The following is a 15,511-nucleotide window of genomic DNA, read 5'->3' as shown; positions in this document are numbered from 1 at the left end:
TCCCTCAAAACTCCACGCAGACTTTGATTCTTCCCAAACTCCTTCCTCCCCACCAGTCAGAATTAATTCCACACATATGATTCATTCCAGGGCTCTCAAAGTGTGGTCCTCAGACTAGAAGCATTGGCTTCTAGTTCTAGCATTGGCGTCACCTGGAAGCTTGTTATAAATGCAAATTCTCAGGCCTCACCCCCAGAGCTATGAGAGCAGGGCTCTGAGGGTGGTGCCCAGTGATCCAAGTTTTTTTTTTTCCGGGCAACCCCTCTTTTCTCAGTCCCTCAAACATGGCCAATGCCTCTCTGGTTTGGGGCCAAAGCCACACTGCCCTCACCACTTTGCCTGCTCGCTAACCTGCTAATTTCTACTAACCTTCAGTTTTCAGCTTAACTATCACTTCCACATTTAAGCCTCCCCAAATCCTCCTCCCTCCAAACACGCATGGTCAGGACCCCAGTGAGACACCCACCCCTGTAACATCCTGTGCTTTCCCCCTGTGGTACTGGTCGCAGTTGTCACTAACTGATTCTTTGTATCTTGTCTGTCACACCCATAGACTGTGAGTTCCACAGGGGTCGGGATCACGTGTGCATTTCTGCACCATTCTGGTGTCACCAGTGCCTGCAGCACTGGAGGGGCACTTCCCCCGAGCCCATCATTTTGTGCTCAGGTGTCTGCACCCCGGAGCTTGCACATTTCAGATCCTACTCACAGTTTCCTTCCCCGGGTGGGCGCGGGGAGTCCCAAGCAGGGTGCCTCGACTTGTCAGAGCTTGCTTGCCACTAGCCTGCGTGCCAAATGAGGAAAGAGCTGGGGGAGTTTCCAAGTGGTTCTTCGATAAATTTGTCTCCACTGCCCGATTTACACTGGACTCCCCCTGCTTTTTTTGTTGTTGTTGTTCCCTGGCACAGAGCTGGAGCTTTTGTTCCTGACTTCACATTTTCTGACATGAGATCAGAACGGGGGAATTCTTCATGAGAGCCTGCTGATTCACTCTGCAAAGCAGTGCCTGACAGCACCTTCTACAGGCCAGATGTCTCCCAGATGTTGAGGACAGAGTGGGGAGCAAGACAGAAAATCTCAGCCTCATGGAGGCCACATTCCAAGGAATGTCTTTGATTTGTGTTAACAGAGCAGAGTGACATGTTCCTGGTAAGCAACATTTTGCCAGATATGAGAAAACATGTTTTCCACAAAGGTGAGCTATGGGTTTAGGGTTGATTGGGAGGTGTGGCCTGTGTTTCTCAAAGATTGTCTAAATTTTCCCTAAGGGCTGGAGGACTCCATCCTAGGCTCCTAGGGGCTAAAATACTCACCCCTAGGATTCAGTGGGTCTCTAGCATCTAGGGTGGTATTCTCTGTTGGGTTAAACTTGGTTGTAAAAAATGTCCTACACTTGAGGGCTTCCCAGGGCTTCCCTGGTGGTGCAGTGGTTGAGAGTCCGCCTGCTGATGCAGGGGACACGGGTTCGTGCCCCGGTCCGGGAGGATCCCACATGCTGCGGAGCGGCTGGGCCCGTGAACCATGGCCGCTGAGCCTGTGCGTCCGGAGCCTGTGCTCCGCAAGGGGAGAGGCCACAACAGTGAGAGGCCCACGTACCGCAAAAAAAAAAAAAAAAAAAAAAATGTTTTACACTTGAGAGTTTCATGTAGGGGTGAGAAATGAAACCAAGAGACAACCTCTTCATCCTTTAGCATAATCCACCTGTTACTTGCTCTCCTAGAAGCCTGTGCTTTCTCTTCAAATCACTTCATTTATACAGGATTATTAGTTTAACCTCTCTCCTTCTTCCTCGTCCTTTTTCTCTCCCTCCCTGATCTGTGAGCTCATCAAGGCAGGGCATCCTCTGTCTCGCTCACTGCTTATCTCTAGAAGTTCATTTTGTGCCTGTTACAGGGTGGCATCCTTAAAACTGGGGTCAGGGGAGAGGTGGGGGGATAAATCCTCAGATCTTTCTTAGACCTGCAATGCTTGCGCGTTTGATGTTTTTATTTTAGGGCCGCTGAGCTTTAGTTTTGAGATTTACGGCCTAACGTAACACTTACCAATATTTTTCACACTCTTCTTTCTAGTTTTGGAGGGAGTCTGTTTCATTACAAGGGATGGCTGCCTTTTTCAGGAGTTTCCCCCAGAGCAGGACATTTGCATTCTGCCCCTGGCTCTTCCTCTAATTAACTAAGTAATCTTGAGTGAGTACCCTTGCCTCACTAGTCTCTGACCATCGTCCTTGAAGAAGCAGTTGATTGGTCTGTATGATTCCTCCAGCTCTAAAATGCCAACCTTATTCACTTAGGCCTATCACTTCTGTAGGGTCTCTGCACGAGATGTTATGGGCAGTGGGAATTTTCCAGGAGTTTCTCTTCTGGAGCTGGGGATGATAAGTAGCCATAAAGTGTCACCACTGCCTACCTGAATTGCCCACCCTGCCCTCCACAGTGATGCTGGGGGGAGCGCCACCGACCGCAGTAGCCTTATGTTTGCCAATTCTGATGATAGGCAGATTGTCAAGATAATTTTCCAGGCCTGCCGAGATGTTAGTCTTCCTCACCTACAAGCTGGCTGCTCAGATATCCTTAGACTGATGACCCCTCTTCGATGTTCTACGAACAGTCTCCCTAGAACCTCCTCTCAGGTGCTGTGTGTCTAGATCTCTTCTTCATTCTTCTGGACCTCTTCTGGAGGAGGTGCAGTGATTCATGGACCACGCACACTTGCTGTCTAGTTGTAGAGCTGGGCTCATGACATGCCCCTCCTAGTCCCCACCCTGGGCCTCCCTGTGGACCTGTCAGCACATTGATGGTTAAGATTTCATTCCTCAGGAGTTACATTTCAACTTAGGTATTCATTTACTTTGAACAAGATGCTACATAACCACTCTCCATGCCAGGGTTTTCTCACCTGAAAAGCAGGAGTTAAAAAAAATCCTTGGCTTAGATTTTCTGTGAAATGGCATTTGCTACAAAAGTGCTTGGTCCCGGGGAGTCACACTGGACAGAGCTTCTGTTTCTCCTTCTTCTTCTTCCTCCTCCCCTTTCTCCACTCTTCCTCCTCTCTTCCTTCCTTTTCCTTCCTCTACTTTATATTTTTCTAATGGGATGTTGGAAAAAAACACACACATGCAGAGAAGTGCTATGTCAAGTTTTGTAAAATGAATACCTGTATAATTACCACCCAGGTCGAGAAACAAAATAGTGTCAGCTCCAGAAACTTCCCAAGTGCCCTTTCCAACAGTAAGCTCCTCCATCCCGCTTGCTGGAAACACGACCCTGAATTTTATCGTTTCACTTTGTTCAAAGGCCAGACACAGATTTCTTTACTGATTCCATAGACTTCTTCATTCAACAATAATAATAGCTAGCACCTATGCAGTGATTCCTGTGTGCCAGGCGATATTTAGAATGCTTGACAAAATACCAACTCTTTTCATCCCTACAACAACCTTATCAGATAGGTTATTTGGTTGTCACCCTGGTTTACAGATGAGGAAACTGAGGCACAAATGGTTAAGTGACTTGTCCAGGGTCACACAGCTAGTAAGGAGCCTGGAATTGAACCCAGATAGTCTGGTACCCAAGACTGCACTCCTATCAACTGTACTGTTTCTCATTAAGTGGGATCTGGAAGCTGTACTGAAATGTTCTGATACCTGTAATGAGATTTGGAAGCTGCACTGAAAAGTTCTGATACCTGTAAAGTCCCTCTCACAGATGTATAATAAATTTGAATATTATAGTAGCATTATTATAGCCTCAGACTGAGGCAACCCAACCCTGCTTCCATCTTTGCAGTGAACTAATTTAGCTCTGTGTGTGTGTGTGTGTGTGTGTGTGTGTTTCCATGCTGGACATCATATTCATCTCAAGGATCAGTTTCCTAGCATCACCTTTGGTGGTCTCTTCCAATACAGATGGGACCAAATTTCCCAGCACTCTAGCCACTTCAGGTTCTACTGTTCCCAGAGTATGACTCTCATTACCAGAATGGCATAGCTCAGCTCTTCTGAAACTTTTTACCATGAAGGACTGCTTTTCCTTATTCCTCTGTCTTGACTAAGTAAAAATAAATTTCCCCCTTTCCTCCCATATTGTATTATTCAAAGACATATATGTCTGCCAAACATGGCATCTGATCACCAGGAGATAACTAATAACCAGTGAAGCTCAGTTTTTATACTTATTAGCTGTACCAACCTATAATATGGAAAAACAAATCTAACTCCATATTGGATCTGTTTCTTTTACTTTAACCTTCATAGGCTATGGCTTTTGCTACACCTTAAGAATGTTGCCTATAACTTGAAATATACAGGATAGCCCATTCTTAAGGCTCTGACCTTTAAAGGTGTAACACTTTTCCATTCACGTAGAGATCAAAAGTTGTAGAACAGAGAATAACATTTGTCTTGCTGGAGGTTTACAGGAACATCCTGACTGCTGCACAGGTATCAGTGTAAGAACAAAGGATTCTGACACCAAGAAGTGTGCAACAACCAACCACACCCCTCCCCTTTCAGTATAAAAGAAGCCTAAATTCTAACTTGGGTAAGATGGTTCTTTGGGACACTAGTCCACCATCTTCTCAGTCTGCTGGCTTTCCAAATAAAGTCGCTATGTCCCAACAATCTGTCTCTCAATTTATTGGCCTGTCGTGTGGTGAGCAGTATGAGCTTGGACTCGGTAACAAACCTAAGCCAAGGAACTTAACCTCTCTGTGCCTCAGTTCTTCATCTACGAGAAGAGGAATAATGTTATCTACCTTATTGGGTTGTTTTGAGCATCAGATGAAATGAGTATAAAGTGCCTAGCACAGAGAAAGTGCTCAATTAATATTTGTTGTTGATTTTGCTGTTCTTATTATTAAGTTGGAGGTGATGATAGTTATATTTCATACGAGTGTGTTTTGAACTCCAGCCTGAAGCCAAGATCCTTGGACGTTTATTTTGGCCTGTTTACCTTAAGATACATGAGTGATGCTAGACTTGTTAAAATATTGAAAATAATTTCTAACTGTCCCTTGCTTTATTCCTTTGTGAAAATCCAGATATCTTGGGATCCCAGGTAGGAAACAGCCTAAGTTTTAGCCATGGAGGGTTTTGAGCATTTACAAATTCTGCCCAATTTGGCTTTTTAATCCCAATTACATAATCAACCCTTGATTACTTGGGGACTGCAGTCCAATTGGAGAAAAGTCTGTGGTCCTCCTGCTTTCTTTATCAGTCCACTCATGTCTTGTTGGTTCCTTTCACCGAAATTCAAGAGGGATTTTGAACAGCAGAGGATAGAAAAAGAAAATCAATCAGCCAAATTTATTCCTTGTTATTAATTAAGGTTGAAAGAAGAGGATGGAACTACTGGCAAATATGCATTTGAGATTTTAATCATCCAGACTGGTGTCCCAGTCTTCTGTTGCTGTGGAAAATTAAGATTTACCCACAGGTCAGCTCCTAGGCTTTTGGGCAGATGATGCCCTAGTAGGAGAAAACCACTGGTGTTACAGTCAGCTCTAGGTTTAAATGCTGGTGCCTCTATGCACTACCTCTGTGATCTTGACCAAGCCTCTCTAAGCCTCGGTTTTCTCATCTGTAGAATGGAAATAATGCCCCTCTCACTGTGAATATTAAATGAAGTGATGTATGTGATATGCCTGGCACCCGCAAGCACTCAGAAGTTAGCTCCTTTCTCCTAACTCTTCCTAGTCACTCTGTGAAAACTAGGTGATGAGTCCATTTGGCGAAAAATAAGAGTAGAATTTGGTGACCTGGCTTGACTTTGCCAAGTAATTTATTCACTGACTATATTGTCACCATTTTACCAGTGTTCTGAAATTGTTTAGAAACAGCTTGAGTGTTACAGAGTAGTCACAGAATTCTGAAGGCAAAAAGATGGGGAAACTGCTACAAAGGCAGCAAGAGCTGGCTCCACCCCTCTGTCCCCGAGACCATCCTTGCACATAAGTCAACGTCTCAGATGCTGACAATGGTCATCACCATCATCACATCATCATCTTACAATGTTCCTACATATGCACTGTCTCACTTCATTCTGTCATAATGACCCTGTGGGATGGTGGATTACATGTTGTTATCTCCAGTTTCTGGTGAGGAAATTGAAACTGAGGTAGGTCAAATGACTTGTCCAAATGCATACTTCTCATTGGTGGATGGAAAAAGATTTGAATACATCTCATCACTCTAGATCCAGAGAGTCTTTTTATCACTTCATGTTGCTGGGCATAAAATAATTGTTGTCTGGTATATTTCTAAATATTTGACATATTTAATTCTGCTCTTACCTTTTCACTTCCTTAAAGAAGATTTACTTCTCTCAAAGAAATATTTTAAACTTCAACACTGTCATAGTCATTGATTTTATTACAGATCAAATTCTGTGGTAACAAGGTTACCAGAAATCTGTGTGTGTGTGTGTGTTTAGGTCTATGTACGTATTTTTGTTTTCTTCAGAAGCTAAGCAATAGCCCAGCTGAAAAGAAAAAAAATTATATTCAATTTCAAATCACAAATAAACTTGGACAATTTTTTTGAGTTTGTTGTGATGGAATTAATTAATTAATTTCTATGCTATTTGAGACTCATACCACTTCTTGGATGAGAAACGGTTTTCCAGTAGACATACATGACCTCTTCCAGAAAAATAGAAATGGAAGCAGGAACAACTAAGAAGAGAAGAGTTATAAGCAGGCAGGCTCATTTTAAAATGTTGGGATAGAGATTCATAAAATAATAAATAAAAAATTTAAGTAATAAATAAATAGAAGGCTACCTATTAGAATGGCCTTCAAAGACTGGTTCTAACTCCAGGACAAAAAATATATATAAATATGGTGAGTCACAAAATTCTCTCACCACAACTGAGATTTGCAAAGAAACTGTAACTTCTTTTTTCTTCAAAACTGCTCCTAGCTCCTCATAAGTCTCAGCCCTCAGGGTATCCAGGAAAGTTCAGACTTGACCATAAGCAATATTTCAGTCTCTTCTGTGTGAAAACAGTCTCCTCTCTACTTAAAGAGTCTATTTCAAGTCCAGTTGGGTGTCACCTAGTGTGGTCTAAAAAGTCTCCTCAGGATAAACCTGTCCTTTGGGATAAATAACCTTTTAGAGTGTGTCCTTTCCTTTCTTTCCCCCAAGATGGGTCTATGTGCTGTGGGGGACACTGGGGGACTCTCTCTGTCCTCATGGTACATCTGGACAGACCAGCTCCCCGACTGGGGACTGCTGAGTGGAGTCTGTCTGGGTTCTCATCCTGCCCGTAGTCTGATCATTAGTCCCCGCATTCTGTGGCCTCTCTGGCCAACCCCAGGTCTTTGCCGGGCCCTTCGTCTACTCAGAAACTGTGTCCTCTCTCAGGGGTACAGGGGCTCTTCTGGTTGTGAGGAGTAGGATAAATGATCTTGGACTCATGGTGATGAACTGTCTTCCATCACCTCCCCATCATTATCTCTGGATCATGTTAAACATGTCCCCAGCCTAAAAGCCTACTACCTCCTTTCATTAGGCCTGGAGAAGTTGTCATCCACCTTCTGCTGCAACATCCCCAAGATGGTCTTGAGTTTTCTTTCCTAAGCTTTTGGCTCTGACCTAATTTTTCTTCCACCATCTCCCCTTTTTTCTCCCCATCTTGGTTCATAAATGGAAGGAGTATTTTCTTTGCACTGGGGAAGAAGCTGTAGGTAAGAGTCTTCCAAGCTTGACCCTGATATGTATTGGGAGTTAAAGGAATTCAGACTGGCTTTAAAGAGCATTGCTTGGGCCATTACATTTCTTTTAAATGTCAAAAGCTGAATGTTCTTTCTTGAATTCATGCTACAATAATCCTAAACCTTCTTGAGAAAAATAGATGCCTGTGGCAGAACTGGGAGAGAGCTTGGTCCATTAATGAAGTTTCGATAAAAACTATTATAAAAACTGTTACGTTAAATAAGAAATATAAGAATACATTTTTGTTATAAATATACATAAACAAATGACCACACATAAACAATACATAATATATAGTAAAAGAAAAACTCCATACTACCATCCCACTTTCCTTTCCAGATACACCCATCATTAACAGTTTGGGGTACACCCTTCCTAACCATTTTCTATATATTTATATACATACGTATGTGGAGGTACAATGTATAAGTTTTGCTTTTACTTTTATTGAAAGTGACATTGTGACTTCCTTGGTGGTGCAGTGGGTAAGAATCCGCCTGCCAAGGCAGGGGACACGGGTTTGATCCCTGGTCCGGGATGATCCCACATGCCACGGAGCAACAAAGCCCGTGTACCACAACTACTGAGCCTGTGCTCTAGAGCCCGCAAGCCACAACTACTGAGCCCGCAAGCCACAACTACGGAAGCCTGCATGCCTAGGGCCCTTACTCCGCAACAAGAGAAGCCACCACAAGGAGAAGCCCACACACCACAACGAAGAGTAGCCTCCGCTCGCTGCAAGGAGAGAAAGCCTCCGTGCAGCATCGAAGACCCAACGCCACCAAAAATAATAAATAAAATTAAATCTTTAAAAAAAAATTTAAAAAAAGAAAGTGAAATTGTGGTATAGTATTCTTTTATTTAACAATATAGTTTGTAAATCATTCCGTATCCATACCTATAGGTCAACCTCATTTTTAAAATTGATGGGTGGAAATCCACAGTATGGATGAACCACTATGTATTCCACCGTTTTCATGGCGTACATTTAGGTTATTTTAGAGCTCTTTGTTCCCCAGACAACATCCTCCTTTACCTCTCCTGCACAGCACTGCAACCATGTATGCCTTACAGGAAGTTAATACAGAAAGTGATAACATTCTGTGTCTGCCCTTTGACTACCTATAAACATGAAAAGCACCACTGATGGGAGTCTGCATTTCCAGGTGCTAAACCTCTGCTTTAATTTGGGTCATTAGTCTTCATTTTTACCACTCAACCAGTTCCACTGAAATGGCACAGTCTTCTACTTGTTTTTTCTCCTTATCAAAAATGTACTACATTATCAGTTGAATAAGTCATATCCAATGTATTGATCAACATGTGTAGGCATGGACGTATTTTTTGTGTTATTATTTCAGAGGATAACGTTGAGACTCACCGTGCTTCATCCTAATAGCTGCAGGAGGGTGGTGTTTGACCTGGCAGAGTCCTGGCACTGGCCTCTCTCAGTGGCGGTGGTACCTCCAGCTGCATGCTCAGGTTACCGGCACGGTGATGAAGACTTGAACTGCTCCCTCCCCTTTACTATGCAGTGGTCCTAATGGACCACTGGCTGTCGTTCAGAGCACGGTGACCAGTTCTCTTATAACGTGTCTGTTGCTGCACAGTCTAGCGGTTCACCACTGGGGCGACCCCACGCTCCCCACTCTGCTTCCTCTGCTTCTATCACTGGCAGCTCTGCCATAGTCTCTCCCCCTCATCCAAACCACTCTCCAACAGAACGAGTATTTGGTACTTCCACTGGGCAAAGCTCCTATGCCTAGCTGTCTTATTGGTCAATGGAGAGATGAGCCCCTTTGGGTCCTATCAGCTGTGGCCAGGGAAACATGGCCACATTATATCAAGTTTGCAAATTGAGGAATTTCCAAAGAGCGGGCCATCTCAGAAGGGCCATCTCAACAAGAGAAGGGGAAAACAGAACAGAAGGGGACAACAGAAGGGGACAGAGTAACTGCTGTATCTGGAACAGACATCTTCCTAAAACTTTTGTCCAAAAATTCCTTGTCAGTGTTTTCAGCCTGCAGGAGCCATGGAGGAAGCCACTTAGATACCATCTGGTTATAATGTGTTTCTCAGAGAAATAAATAGCCCAAACTGAAGCATACTTCCGGTTGTCAATTTTTTACAGGCACCCTGGAACTCAGTGACAGATCTTCAGGATCGATGTGGTCCTCTGACAGCAAATGGATTGTTCCAGCAGAGATCTTTAATGAAATTGTTCACATTATTAAGGAACCACCACCTCCAGCATATTACAATGACAATGGCAGGACCTTGTGAAGACAGAAAGCAAAGCAACTTTCCTGCTCACTTCTTTTTGAAAGCACCAACCCCTAGCAGTAAAGCCTTCTCGTTAATTAGTTGTTAATTATTGAGACAGCACGTGAAATGTTTATCAAAGAGCTGTACGACTGACAAAGAAAAGAACTCAGAGCAAGAGACTGAATTGAAGCATAATAAAAGGAACGAGGAAGCTTTTACACAGTTGGCTGGCACCAAGGAAATTCTAGAAATGTACCTCTCTGGTAAGAGATGAGAGGTATTGTAGAAATGCATAGTAAATAGACCATGATAGATGAAAACATAATAGACGCATAGAGCTGGAAGGAACCTCAGCAATCATCTTCCTTCTTACAGTTTGGGAAACACACGTAATAGGACATAAATGAACTGCCCAAGGTCACACTTCTAGTTGGTGTCCCAAGAATCAGTTCAGCCCAGAGAACTCATCACTACCAGACCCTGTGGAAAGGTAAGTGTTGGTGCTCTTGGCTTGGACCTCCCATTCACAATATGCTTCTATGTTAGTGTTCTCTCTTTACCCTCAAAAGAGGTTATAACAGATACAGTCAAAGCAACACACTGAAAGGTTTAGAATTGTCCTTCATATCACTTTAAACCTGTTCTGTTACTATATAACCAGACCGTGCTTTTTTTTTTTTTTTTTTTTTTTTGCGGTACACGGGCCTCTCACTGTTGTGGCCTCTCCCATTGCGGAGCACAGGCTCCGGACGCGCACGCCCTGTGGCCATGGCTCACGGGCCCAGCAGCTCCACGGCATGTGGGATCCTCCCATACCGGGGCACGAACCCGTGTTCCCTGCATCGGCAGGCGGACTCTCAACCACTGCGCCACCAGGGAAGCCTCAAGACCGTGCTACTTTTGATCCATTATAAATTACCACTTTAAAAATAAATTCTGTGTGAAAATTATATTTTGTCATTTACTTATTAGTATTAATTTTTGCTGCTGTTAAAAGTTAATTTGTTAGATGCATGTATTTAAAATATATCATAGTTTTTGTAACCTTGCTTTGGCATTTAAACTAAAAATTTTTTTATTGTAAATATAATTTATTTCTATTGAGGTATAATTGACACATAATACTGTATTAGTTTCAGGTGTACAACTTAATGATTCAATATTTGTATATATTGTAAAATGATCACCACAATAAGTTTAGTTAACATCCATCACATACATAGTAACAAATATTTTTTTTTTGTGATAAGAACTTTTAAGATCTATGCTCTTAGCCACTTTCAAATATGCCATACAGTATTATTAACTATAGGCGCCATGCTGTACATTATGTACAGCCCCATGACTTATTTATTTTATAACTGGAAGTTTGTACCTTCACACATTTTGCCCACCCCCCACCATCGTTTCCTTATTTGTTAAATGTTCTGAAATCTCCAAAAAGGGAAAGTGGCCCAGGCCTCTGAAAACCTCTTAAGGTCTTGTTCACTGCTCTACGCTCTTTCTTTGTGAAATATAACTTTCATATGTGATTTTAGTTTCCACAGAGTCAGGTTGTAGTTTAAATGCAGGGTGTCTTAGGCCATTTGGGCTGCTACAACAGAATACTATAGCCTGGTAACTTATAAACAACAAACATTTATTTCTCACAGTTCTGAAGGCAGGGAGGTCCAAGATCAAGGCACTGGCAGATTCAGTGTCTAGTGAGGGTCCACTTCCTGTTTCATCATTAGTTGTCTCCTCCCTGTGTCCTTGAGCTCTCTGGGGTCTTTTTTATAAGGACACTAATCCCATTCATGAGGGCTCCTAATGAATGACCTAATCACCTTCCGAAGGCCCCAATTCCAAATACCATCACATTGAGTGTTAGGATCTAACATACAAATTCTGAGGTGGGGGTGGGGTCACAAACATTTAGTCTATAGCACAAGGCATTCTGTGTGGTACGTCTGTAGGGTGAGCATTTGGAACCCAGAATATTGCTGTCCAACTCCTGTTTGGTATAGTCTACCTGGATGTTACTGTTGATAGACTCTTAGGAAAGACCAGTTTCCTTCTCTGTATTGGCCATTGCGATCTTCTGGGGCAGCTCTGTAATATGCCTTCAAGCCTATTCTCACACACAATCATCTTTTAACTTTATATTGCAAGTTAAAAAAAAAAAATTAAAGTAGGAGTAAAGTAAGGATGTTGTTAAATACGCTTTTATCCTCCTTTGGAAAGTTGCTGTAAAATGTTGTCTTTTCATCCTCGTCTTCTGCTTTCAGAAGCTGTTTGGAAAGCATTGCTGGATTATGTCAAATTTATCATGAAGCTCTATGGAGGCCCTATGCAGCATGTGAGAAATGAAAGGAAAGATGCAGCCTATTATTGAGGAAATCCCAAGTTCCCTACACTGACTGTATTATGTGGTACCAGGGGTTCAGCCTCACCTGACTCAGCCAATACTTCTCTCCTTGTCTTATTCCTCTTCCAAGTTTTACTGCATGGACTCAGTGGTTCTCAAACTTCAGCCTGCGTAAAGATCACCTGGAGGACTGGTGTAAAATGCAGAACCCAGCCTTGCTCCCAAAGATTGATTCACTAGGTCTGGGGTGGGTCCCAGGAATCTGCATGTTTAAGAAACACTGTAAGAATTTTTATTGCAGGCATCCTAGGACCACGCTTGAAAAACTCTCATCTGCCCTCGTTTTCTCACTAGGTCCCTTGGAGTGATACATGTCCCTGTTTCTCCGAATTATGGGCTTTATCTCTCCATCTGGGTGATTCACTTATGTAATACCGTGACTGATGCCCCTCCTCACCCAACCTGACTCCCAAAATTCACCTCCCCTCACCTTGCCTCTGGCAGGGAGGATGGAGGGAACCTGGGAAAGAGCAGGCCCTCGGCAGAATCTGTCCACCGGTGGAACCTCTCTTCTAGACCCACTTGAATTGCCTCTGAACATTCTTTTGAATGGATTTGGAAAAAAGTCCAGACCATTTGGGGCCAGTTCTGGTGAACTGAGTTTACGATCAAGTCGAGAATTACTATTCAGAATCAAAAGCTATGCCTAACCGTAATACATATCATGACTGACATTTTGGCTTTAGTTATAAATGCATCTAAGGTACCAGATGGAGAGTTTCAAAAACATTCTCTGCGATGATGGTGACTATCACAGCCAGGCTGCCCCAAAATGGACACACAGGCTGCTTACAACTTCTTTTTGTTTTAATTGGTTGGGCAGCCATTTTTATTGTTGAGTCTCTCTTTTGATTGGTTGGTACTTTACTATGGCAGTTGATAAATACTTGCGCTACTGGAATCAGTATATAATTTTTCCCTTGAAAGACAAACTCTCCCAACTATCTCAATTCTGAGTGTTTTTAAAAAATTCCGTCTTGGAATTAGTAGTCATACTTTGGAAGTCATGTAAGTCAGTGGTTCCCAACATTTTTGGCACCAGGGACCGGTTTCGTGGAAGACAATTTTTCCACAGATTGGGGAGGGATGGTTCAGGTGGTAATGCGAGCAATGGGGAGCGAGGGGGAGCGGCAGGTGAAGCTTCGCTCACTCGCCCACTGCTCACCTCCTGCTGTGCAGCCTGGTTCCTAACAGGCCTTGGACCAGTACCCGTCCGTGGCCCAGGGGTTGGGAATCCCTGATATAAGTCATATGGCTCACATTCTAAGTAAGGACCACACTAAGCCTGGTTATTATATGTCCTATAACATTTATTCCAGGCATTAATTCATTATGGACTCAGTGCATGAAAATCTCCATGCTGTAGTGCTCACTCTTACAGTCATTGTCTTTTAAACCACGCATAAGGCCGATGATTTAGACCCCATATACTCCAGCAAAGGATGCCTTTAACTTTCTTGGCCACTTCCTTAGCTTGGTTTCCTACAGATGGTACTCTGCTGATTCATTTCCTGAAGGGGCACTCGAGTTGATTGTTTTATTCTTTCGAAGAATGTTATAAAATGCACAGTTTGCTTACGATTGAGTGATGAGGGGGTGGGCTGGGGTTACAGCTGAGAAAGATCACTTTAGCTTATAATAAGAAACGTATGATTTAGGTTCACTGACTAGGCTGAGGAAGTATTTATAAATATAGTCAGCTCCCTGTATCTGTGGGTTCTGCATCGTCAGATTCAAACCACTGTGTATCAAAAATATTTGGAAAAAAATTCCACAAATTTCCAAAAAGCAGAACTTGAATTTGCCATGCACCTGCAACTGTTTACATAGCATTTACATTTTATTAGGTAATAAAATTATAAGTAATCTAGATATGATTATAAGTAATCTAGATATGATTTAAAATATACGTACTGGAGGATATGAATAGGTTATATGCAAATACTACACCATTTTATAAAGGGATTAGAGTATCTGTGATTTTGGTACCTGTGAAAGTCCTGGAACCAATCCCTGACGGATACCAGTGGACGACTTTAATTATATGTCTGGGTATGCATGTGTATATTACATAGTTACATTTGTTTTTAACCATACATAGAATTTAAATATAAAAATAATTACACATGGTAATGCAAAAGCCACCACGCCATTTAAAAAATTGGTCTGTAAAACTCTAATTTTTTTTTTCGGTACGCAGGCCTCTCACTGTTGTGGCCTCCCTCGTTGCGGAGCACAGGCTCCGGACGCGCAGGCTCAGCGGCCATGGCTCACGGGCCCAGCAGCTCCGCGGCATGTGGGATCTTCCCAGACCAGGGCACGAACCAGTGTCCCCTGCATCAGCAGGCGGACTCTCAACCACTGCGCCACCAGGGAAGCCTGCCAATACTATTTTCTTCAAACTTTGTGGATCACATATAAATATTATTGATAGTCACTATATTAGTCAAAAATCATACCCACAAAACTCTTTGAGATAAGCTTTTCTGTATTCTAAGCTTCTACTGAGACTGTTCAGGGACATCACCCTTAAGCTTATTAGGAGTCTTGTTGTTTGACTCAACAGTTCTCTAAGGCACTGCCTTAGATCTTTCTAGACTTACCAAGGATTTTTCAGGCACACCTTTATATCATCTTTATATCATGCTTTCCTAAGAGGCCTTGGATTCGATCTTTGCCCAGAAGCCATTTGTAAATTTTAGTATCATTTGACATTTAGAGAGGCTAGAAATGTTCAAATCCAGAAATTCCTGGCTCTTTTTTGATTAACAATTCTCCTTTTAGCTTATTTGTCTTCTCTCTCTCACATTTTATAGCAAGGCTAAATCAGGGAGCACCTTTAATAATCTGCCTGAAAATCTCCTTAGCTAGATTCCCCAGTTCACCAGGTACATTTTCTTCTTTCCACGTTATCACAGGCAATAACACTGCTAAACTTTCTGCTACTGAAACAGGAAGGAAGGGGGCATGGCACAACCTTTGAAAGAACGACAGAGTCCGAGGACATGACATAAACTGATTAGAACCAAATGGGTCCAAGATGGCGGACAAGTCATGACTTCCACTAGACCTTGAGCCTCAGTATAGGCTCACTGTAACACTTCAGCAAGCTAAATGACACACCCACA

General features: G+C 42.7%; 1 protein-coding gene across 2 annotated transcripts in view; it reads left to right on the top strand.

Moving 5' to 3' along the window:
- The window catches only part of TBC1D1 (TBC1 domain family member 1), a 353,465-nt gene extending 340,121 nt beyond the window's left edge, over positions 1-13,344 (top strand). The window contains exons 23-24 of one of the 2 annotated variants that reach the window (XR_003001308.1): positions 9,843-10,466; positions 12,244-13,344. The gene's annotated coding sequence lies outside the window, so the exon portion shown is untranslated. Of the gene's footprint in view, positions 1-908; positions 1,180-9,842; positions 10,467-12,243 lie in introns of those variants that run through there. The other variant, XR_003001307.1, reaches the window with a different exon arrangement.
- The last annotated feature ends 2,167 nt before the right edge of the window (positions 13,345-15,511 follow it).

The sequence above is a fragment of the Neophocaena asiaeorientalis genome, unplaced genomic scaffold (genome assembly GCF_003031525.2).
Source record: "Neophocaena asiaeorientalis asiaeorientalis breed wild unplaced genomic scaffold, Neophocaena_asiaeorientalis_V1.1 scaffold39, whole genome shotgun sequence".
NCBI lineage: Eukaryota > Metazoa > Chordata > Mammalia > Artiodactyla > Phocoenidae > Neophocaena > Neophocaena asiaeorientalis.
The sequence above is the reverse complement of the archived record's forward strand: the minus strand, read 5'-3'. Positions and strand labels throughout refer to the sequence as shown.